The following is a 7285-nucleotide window of genomic DNA, read 5'->3' on the forward strand; positions in this document are numbered from 1 at the left end:
ACAATGGTACACCTTAGGTTATATAGCATGGGTAAATGCTGCAACTGCTCATATATATATATATATATATATATATATATATATATATATATATATATGCAGTCCCTAAAGTCTTAATGTTTTGGTATAAGATCATTACTTAACACCTTTAATAATCAAAATATAAGTGTCACTAAATTTCTAGATTTTATCACAAAACGTGTTTCTTCTTCAAGGAAAGTTGTAAAAAAGACTTTTAAAACAAATACAGTATTTGACATCTTTTAGATTAATACTAAAATGAGTAAAATTTCCAGAGCTAAAAGCTACATTCAAGCTAAACAAAAATTGAAAACATAGGGTTAAATAAACTAATAAAAATTATAGTTTTGTGAATCTTGTTGTTAAAAACATTGTTGGTCCTTTAATGTTTACTTATCCAGATTAAGAGACTTTCTCAAGATATCTATGATATACAGAAATGTCATAAAGTATTTGTTTGTAATCTAGAGTATTTATCTTTTAAGGACTGTAGATTCAGTATTCTGATACTTATTGGGTACAACCTGTTAATGCCCAAAAGCCCATGCTTACACTCTGGCTTGATGGCAAAGAATTTCAAGGCTTAATAGACACAGGAGCAGACATCACCATTATTAAGAAAGAAGCCTGGCCTTCACAGTGGTCACTGTCGGCTACATTAACTAACCTTAAGGGGATAGGTCAAAACAAAAACCCAAAAAGGAGTGCAAAGTTATTGGCGCTGGCAGGATGCAGAGGGAAATCAGGGAAATATTCAACCTTTTGTTACTCAGGGACTTCCTGTCAATTTATGGGGGTGAGACCTCCTGACTCAGATGGGTATCATTATGTAGGGTCCAAATGAGATAGTAACAGCTCAGATGCTAGCCCAAGGGTTTCAGCCAGAAAAAGGTTTAGGAAAGGATGAAAAAGTATTTACCCAACCTATTGAGATGCCAAAAAAAAAACCATCTAAGAAAGGGCTTAGGAAATGTACCTTAGAGCAGTAAATAAAACAATGGTCCTCATGGGAATGCTCCAGCCGGGGCTTCCCTCTCCTGTGGCTATACCTCTGGGGCACTATAAAATTATCAGAGATCTTAAAGACTGTTTCTTTACCATCCCCCTCCACCCCAGCGTCCAAGAGCGATTCGCTTTCAGTATACCCTCTATTAATTTTAGGGAGCCCATGAAAAGATATCAGTGGAAGGTTCTGCCTCAGGGTATGGCTAATAGCCCTACCCTATGTCAAAAGTTTGTGGCACTGGCCATACAGAAGGTACGCGATGTTTGGAGAGAATTGTACATTATACATTAAATGGCTGACATTCTTCTGGCAGGGAGAGATGGCCAGCAGGTGCTAAAATGCTTTGATGACTTACAGTCATCCCTGCAGGCTCACGGGCTGCAAGTAGCCCCTGAAAAGGTGCAGTTACAAGACCCTTACACTTACGTGGGTTTTCAGATTTCAGGAGACCACATAACTACTCAAAAACTGGGGCTCAGGTTAGACACCCTGCAGACACTCAACGACTTCCAAAAGTTACTAGGAGATATAAATTGGATTAGGCCTTATCTTAGGCTCACCACTGGGCAGCTCAAACCTTTGTTTGACATACTCCAGGGGGACCCAGATCCCAAATCTTCTAGATCTCTCACTAGTGAGGGCCGCCAAGCATTAAAGGTTGTGGAAGAAGCCATCCACTCCCAGTTTGTCACTGCCATAGATTATGATCAACCCCTCATGTTTGTTATTTGCAAAACTTCTCTTTCTCCTACAGCCATTTTCTGGCAAAATAGCCCCATTATGTGGGTGCATCTTCCCTCCTCACCTGCAAAGGTTATCTACACTTACTATTTGGCCCTGGCTGACCTCATTGTTCTAGGGAGAGAACAAAGTATAAAATACTTTGGAAAGGAGCCTGATTCCATCATACAACCCTATTCAAAAGGACAGCTTGACTGGCTTTTTCAGACTACTGATTGCTGACCTATTGCGTGTGCTTCCTTTTTAGGTAGAATAAACAATCATTACCCACCTAACGAACTCCTACATTTCTTTAACAGTCATGAATTTATATTTCCAACAAAAACCTCTCAACAGCCACTATCACAGGCCTTAGTAGTCTTTACTGACGGCTCCTCTACTGGCACTGCGGCCTATACCTTTAAAGATCAAGTCATAAGTTTTCCACCCCGTCCACTTCTGCTCAACTTGTGGAGCTACATGCAGTTATTGCGGTCTTCTCTGCTTTTCATGATAAGCCTTTTAATTTGTACACAGACAGTGCTTACATAGCTAACTCTGTACCCTTGCTAGAGACTGCAGCCCAGATTAAACAGAGCTCTGGGGTCGCTTGTCTCTTTACACAGCTTCAGTCCTTAGTTCATAAAAGAAAAAATCCTTTCTTCAGTGGTCATTTAAAGGCTCACACCGGCCTTCCGGGTCCTCTGTCTTTGGGAAATCAAAAGGCTGATTCAGCCACAAGAGGAATCTATAGTATCATACTTCCCCAGGATACAGGACTAGAAGCAGCCTCAAGAGCTCACACTACCCATCATCTCAGTGCCCGCACCTTAAGAATTATGTTCAAGGTTTCCCATGAACAGGCACGGCAGATAGTAAAACAGTGCCCTTCTTGTGTTGTGCATTTACCTGTTCCTCATTTGGGAGTAAATCCTCGAGGACTAGTACCCAATGCCATCTGGCAAATGGACGTAACACACATTTTAGAGTTTGGAAATCTAAAGTATTTCCATGTGAATGTTGATACCTACAGCAGCTTCCTATATGCTACCTTACAAACTGGGGAAGCAGGAAAGCATGTCATAGCACACATGCTTTCTGCTATATCAGTGTTAGGGATTCCAAAACAAATAAAAACTGACAACGGACCCGGATATACTGGGACCGTGTTCTCTAAATTCTGTCAACAGTTACACATTAAACACATCACCGGGATCCCCTATAACCCACAAGGACAAGCTATAGTAGAACGGGCACATCTATCCTTAAAAAATACCCTTGAAAAGATAAAAAAGGGGGAATGGTATCCCATCAAGGGATCTCCTAGAAATCTTCTACATTATTCACTCTTTGTTTTAAATTTTTTAACTTTGGATAAAGAAGGACGCTCAGCTGCTGAACGTCTCTGGCACAATGAGACGCAAAGAACTTTTGCTACCGTGCTTTGGAGGGACCCCTTGGATAATAAGTGGTATGGTCCTGACCCCGTCTTGATCTGGGGACAAGGAGCAGTGTGCATCTACTCACAACAAGCAGATGCAGCCCGATGGTTGCCAGAGAGACTAGTAAAGCAAACTGATCATTTTACTCAGTCTTCCAGGGAGAAGAAATCTCCTTGAGAGAAATCTTTGTCTTTTCTTTTAGGGACCATGTTTGGGAAATGGTGACACCTCCTCTGGATGGTTGGATTCCAGTATCAGGAACGATGCTGCTTCTATGTGAACAAGTCTGGCATCATCAGAATAAGATTAAAAAGCTTCAGGGGGACCTGGAGAAGAGGAGGAAGAAACTCATCGACAGTCCTTTCCTCAGTGGAATTCATGGACTTCTACCCTACCTCCTCCCACTTTTAGGACCTGTTGCGGGCTTATTGATCTTGGTGTCCTTGGGCCCTGTTCTATTCAAGAAGGTCATGGCATTCCTAAGGCAGCATATTTGCATCTATTGATGCTATCAAGATGCAGCCTATCCAGGTCCATTATCACAAGCTCGATATGGCCAATCAGGAGGCCAATGAAGAGCTATATTATGGCAAGAGGCACGGGCTGGCTAGCCAATGACGGGTAAGAGAGGTCTTACCATCCTATCAACCTAAGACAGGTTACTCAGGCATAGGTTTCTGGGTGTGCCCATGATGGGTAAGAAGGATTGGCAGGCCTCCAACCTAAGACAGGCACAGTCCTTTCCTTGCCTATACTATCATATTCTGGAAGAAGCCCTTTTTTGAAATAGTAAAAAAGGGGGACCTGCGGGGAACTGCCAGAAGAACAAAGATCAGCTGCCTGAAGGCAGGGCAGTGTTATCGCTCCCAATTCAGGGCTGGAGACAGCCAGTCTGGGCTTTATTATCGGCCCCTCAGGCGTTGTGCTAAAATCGCAGTTTCGGTTTCCCCTTTACCCTAGCCTTTTCCTAAAAATCACTTGACCCTGTTTCCTAGCAACCGACCTAGGTCGGCTGCCTTGCTTCCCACCTTCTACCCTTTATAAGAAGTGTGTGTTCTCTCAATAAACGGGGCTTGATCAGAGACTTTGTCTTGCCTCCTTTCTCTGTGCCCCCCTGCCCCCCAATTCTCCCTCCCTCCCTCAGGACCTGCGTTGACTGACCTGCGGGCCAGTTCAGAGCCTGGGGAAAAAGTAGAATGCTTACCAACTTATATAAGAGGTCACTAAAACTTGGATACTTAAATGGGGCAAAGAGTATATTATAGTTTGAATGATGTCCCCCCAAAATTCATGTTGAAGACCTAACCTCCAGTACCTCAAAATGTGACTCTGTGTGGAGATAAAGCTTTTAAAGAGATGATTAAGTTAAAGATGAGTCTGTTGGGGTGGATCCTAATCCAACCTGACTGATGTCTTTATAAAAAGAGGAAATTTAGACACAAAGGGACACCAGGAATATACTTGCACAAACGAAAGACCATGTGAAGACCTAGCAAAAAGGCAGCCATCTGTAAGCCAAGGAGAGAGGCCTCAGAAGAAATCAAACCTTGATCTTGGACTTCTAGCCTCCATAACTATGATAATACCTTGCAAAGGTGGGCATTGCCCTCACATCCAGTACATGCTTTCATCAGAACCAATATATGGTATTTTTTTAGGGTCTGGGTACCTAAAATGGAGACTGGGATAGTATCTATTAGTATTAACACTTAATGATCTACCATTAAAATATTTTCTCTCTCCTATTTAAAAAATTACCATCTCTGGGCTTTGCTGGCGAGGTCTTAATGTTCAAGAAGAAACTATTCTCTCATACATATTCCACTGAATTACAAATTGAGAGTGCCACATAGCCATTTTGGTGTCCTCAAAATCCCTGGGTAACATGATACAGAGAGAGTTCAGCATTTAATGATTAATTCTGGTTTGCACAAGGAAGTAAAGTTCCTGCTACCCAGAAGGCAACTAACAGGTTTTCTAGGTAGTTTTAAAAAAAGTTATTGGCTCTACCTATATATTTTTTCTTACTTTGTCTTCTACAGATTCATAATATATTAGAAATTTATTATTACCTGTCACCCACCCCCCTATTATTTATAAGGGACATACTATTTATATTTTAAATTTTTTTATGTTTATTTATTTTGGAGAGGCAGAGAGGGAGGGAGACACAGAATCCGAAGCAGGCTCCAGGCTCTAAGCTGTCAGCACAGAGCCCGATGCAAGGCTCAAACTCATAAACTGTGAATTCATGACCTGAACCAAGGTCAGACACTTAACCAACTGAGCCATCTAGGCGCCCCGTATTTTAACCAATTATTCCACAAGATATAGAACATCAAGTTGGGATTGTGATGGAACCAGAAAATGAATGAACATCACCTAGAAATTCTAAATGTGAAGTTAAATGCATTCACTAATGTTACCTAGGATTCACTCTTTTGGAGACTGCATATTTTGATTTCTACAAGTTACAGTCGCATTATTTAAAGGAGCATTTTTGTTTATTTGCTTGCTTGTTTGGTTTATGTTTGGAAGGAGAGTACATGCTGATGTTGGGCAACCAAGTGATGGACTGTGGTGGGCATTTGTCATGCTTCCTGGCACATTTTACACACCCTATATTCATGAGGTTTGCCACATTATGAGACCCATCTCTCTAAGCTCCTAGCCAGAAACTCCCCTCAAGGTAAGTTACCGTTGGCTCAGAGAGAATGATGTGGAGAAAAAAAGACATAAACAGAACTAATTCTGCTGAGTGTCAAAAAGATGCACCAGAGGCCACGGTCCTAAGTGCTATATACCCCACATCTTTGTTAGAAATACAAGTTGTGGTACCTGTGCATAGTGGAAGTAGAAGTAGCCGTGGGCAATCTGAGCTCTTGGAGAATCTTCCCAACTGATCATCTTGCTTTTTCCTCTCAACTCATAAAAAACAGCAAAAGGGATCCTGTTAAAAAGTTAATCAGATGATGTCACTCCTCTTTTCAAAATCTGGGTAGCTCAGTTGGTTAAATGTCTGACTTCAGCTCAGGTCATGATCTCATGGTTTATGAGTTCAAGCCCCATGTTAGGCTCTGTGCTAACTGCACAAGCTCAGAGCCTGGAGCCTACTTAAGATTCTGAATCTCTCTCTCTCTGTGTCAAAAATAAATAAACATTAAATAAAACTGATTTTCTTAGAATGGTCATCAAGGTCTACAACTTGGCTCCCTCATCACCTCTTTGACCTCATCTCCTTATCATTTTTATTCTGGCTCTCTCTACTCCCACTGCACTGGATTCCTTGATATTCCTAGAATATCTGTGGTTCCTTCTTTCTGGACACAGTTTTATTAAAGTTATGTTTTGACATTGAATCATTAATCCTTCTAGGGTCAATGTTTTTCATATGGTGCCAAATCCATTTCCTTTACGGTTTTTGGTTTATCCAGCTTTCCTTCAAGTGGCAATTTCTTCCTCTATGTTTTTTTAAGAAAGCTTTCTATTTCATTAAGGCTTTCACACTCATTACTCAAAAATAACTAGAGAATTCTCTTGTGAATGCCCCCTTTTCTTTCTAGTGTTTGTGTGTATCTTCTCTATTTTTTTTCTCATCTTTCTTAAAAATGACTTCACTATTTTACAGAAAATCAGCTCATGGTTTTATTATCTCTAGTAGGGGTTTTTTTTGTTTATTTTATTAACATCTGCTTATCAGGTTGGTTCGTCTTTTCCAACTCCTTTGGAAGTATTTTTTTTAAGTTTATTTATTTATTTTGAGAGAGAGAGCGTGAGCAAGCATGTGAGCAGGAAAGGGGCAGAGAGGGAGAGAATCCCAAGTAGGCTTTGCCTTGATCAGGAGTCAGAGGTTCAACTGAATGATCCACCCAGCCGCCCCTCTTTGGGAGTATTTAATAGGACTTTAGTAGAATATGATTGAATTAAAGCTTAATTAATTTGTTTTCACTCTTCCTAGCCTCCTAATTTTAGGTTAGATTTTCTTCTGGATACCACTTTGACCCGTTTTTCATATACATAGTACTATTATTTCCCTCTTCATCCTAAACAGTTTGCAACACCCCGTATTAGGTTGTCCTTAACCCAAGGGTTATTC

At 40.8% G+C, this 7285-nt stretch overlaps 1 protein-coding gene across 1 annotated transcript in view; it reads right to left on the reverse strand.

The window, feature by feature from the left end:
- Positions 1-7285, reverse strand: part of LOC115281026 (zinc finger protein 383) — a 67377-nt gene that overhangs the window by 57965 nt on the left and 2127 nt on the right. Inside the window, exon 2 of the mRNA XM_029926271.1 lies at positions 6028-6139. The gene's annotated coding sequence lies outside the window, so the exon portion shown is untranslated. The remainder of the gene's footprint in view (positions 1-6027; positions 6140-7285) is intronic.

The sequence above is a fragment of the Suricata suricatta genome, chromosome 16 (assembly GCF_006229205.1).
Source record: "Suricata suricatta isolate VVHF042 chromosome 16, meerkat_22Aug2017_6uvM2_HiC, whole genome shotgun sequence".
NCBI classification, from domain to species: domain Eukaryota; kingdom Metazoa; phylum Chordata; class Mammalia; order Carnivora; family Herpestidae; genus Suricata; species Suricata suricatta.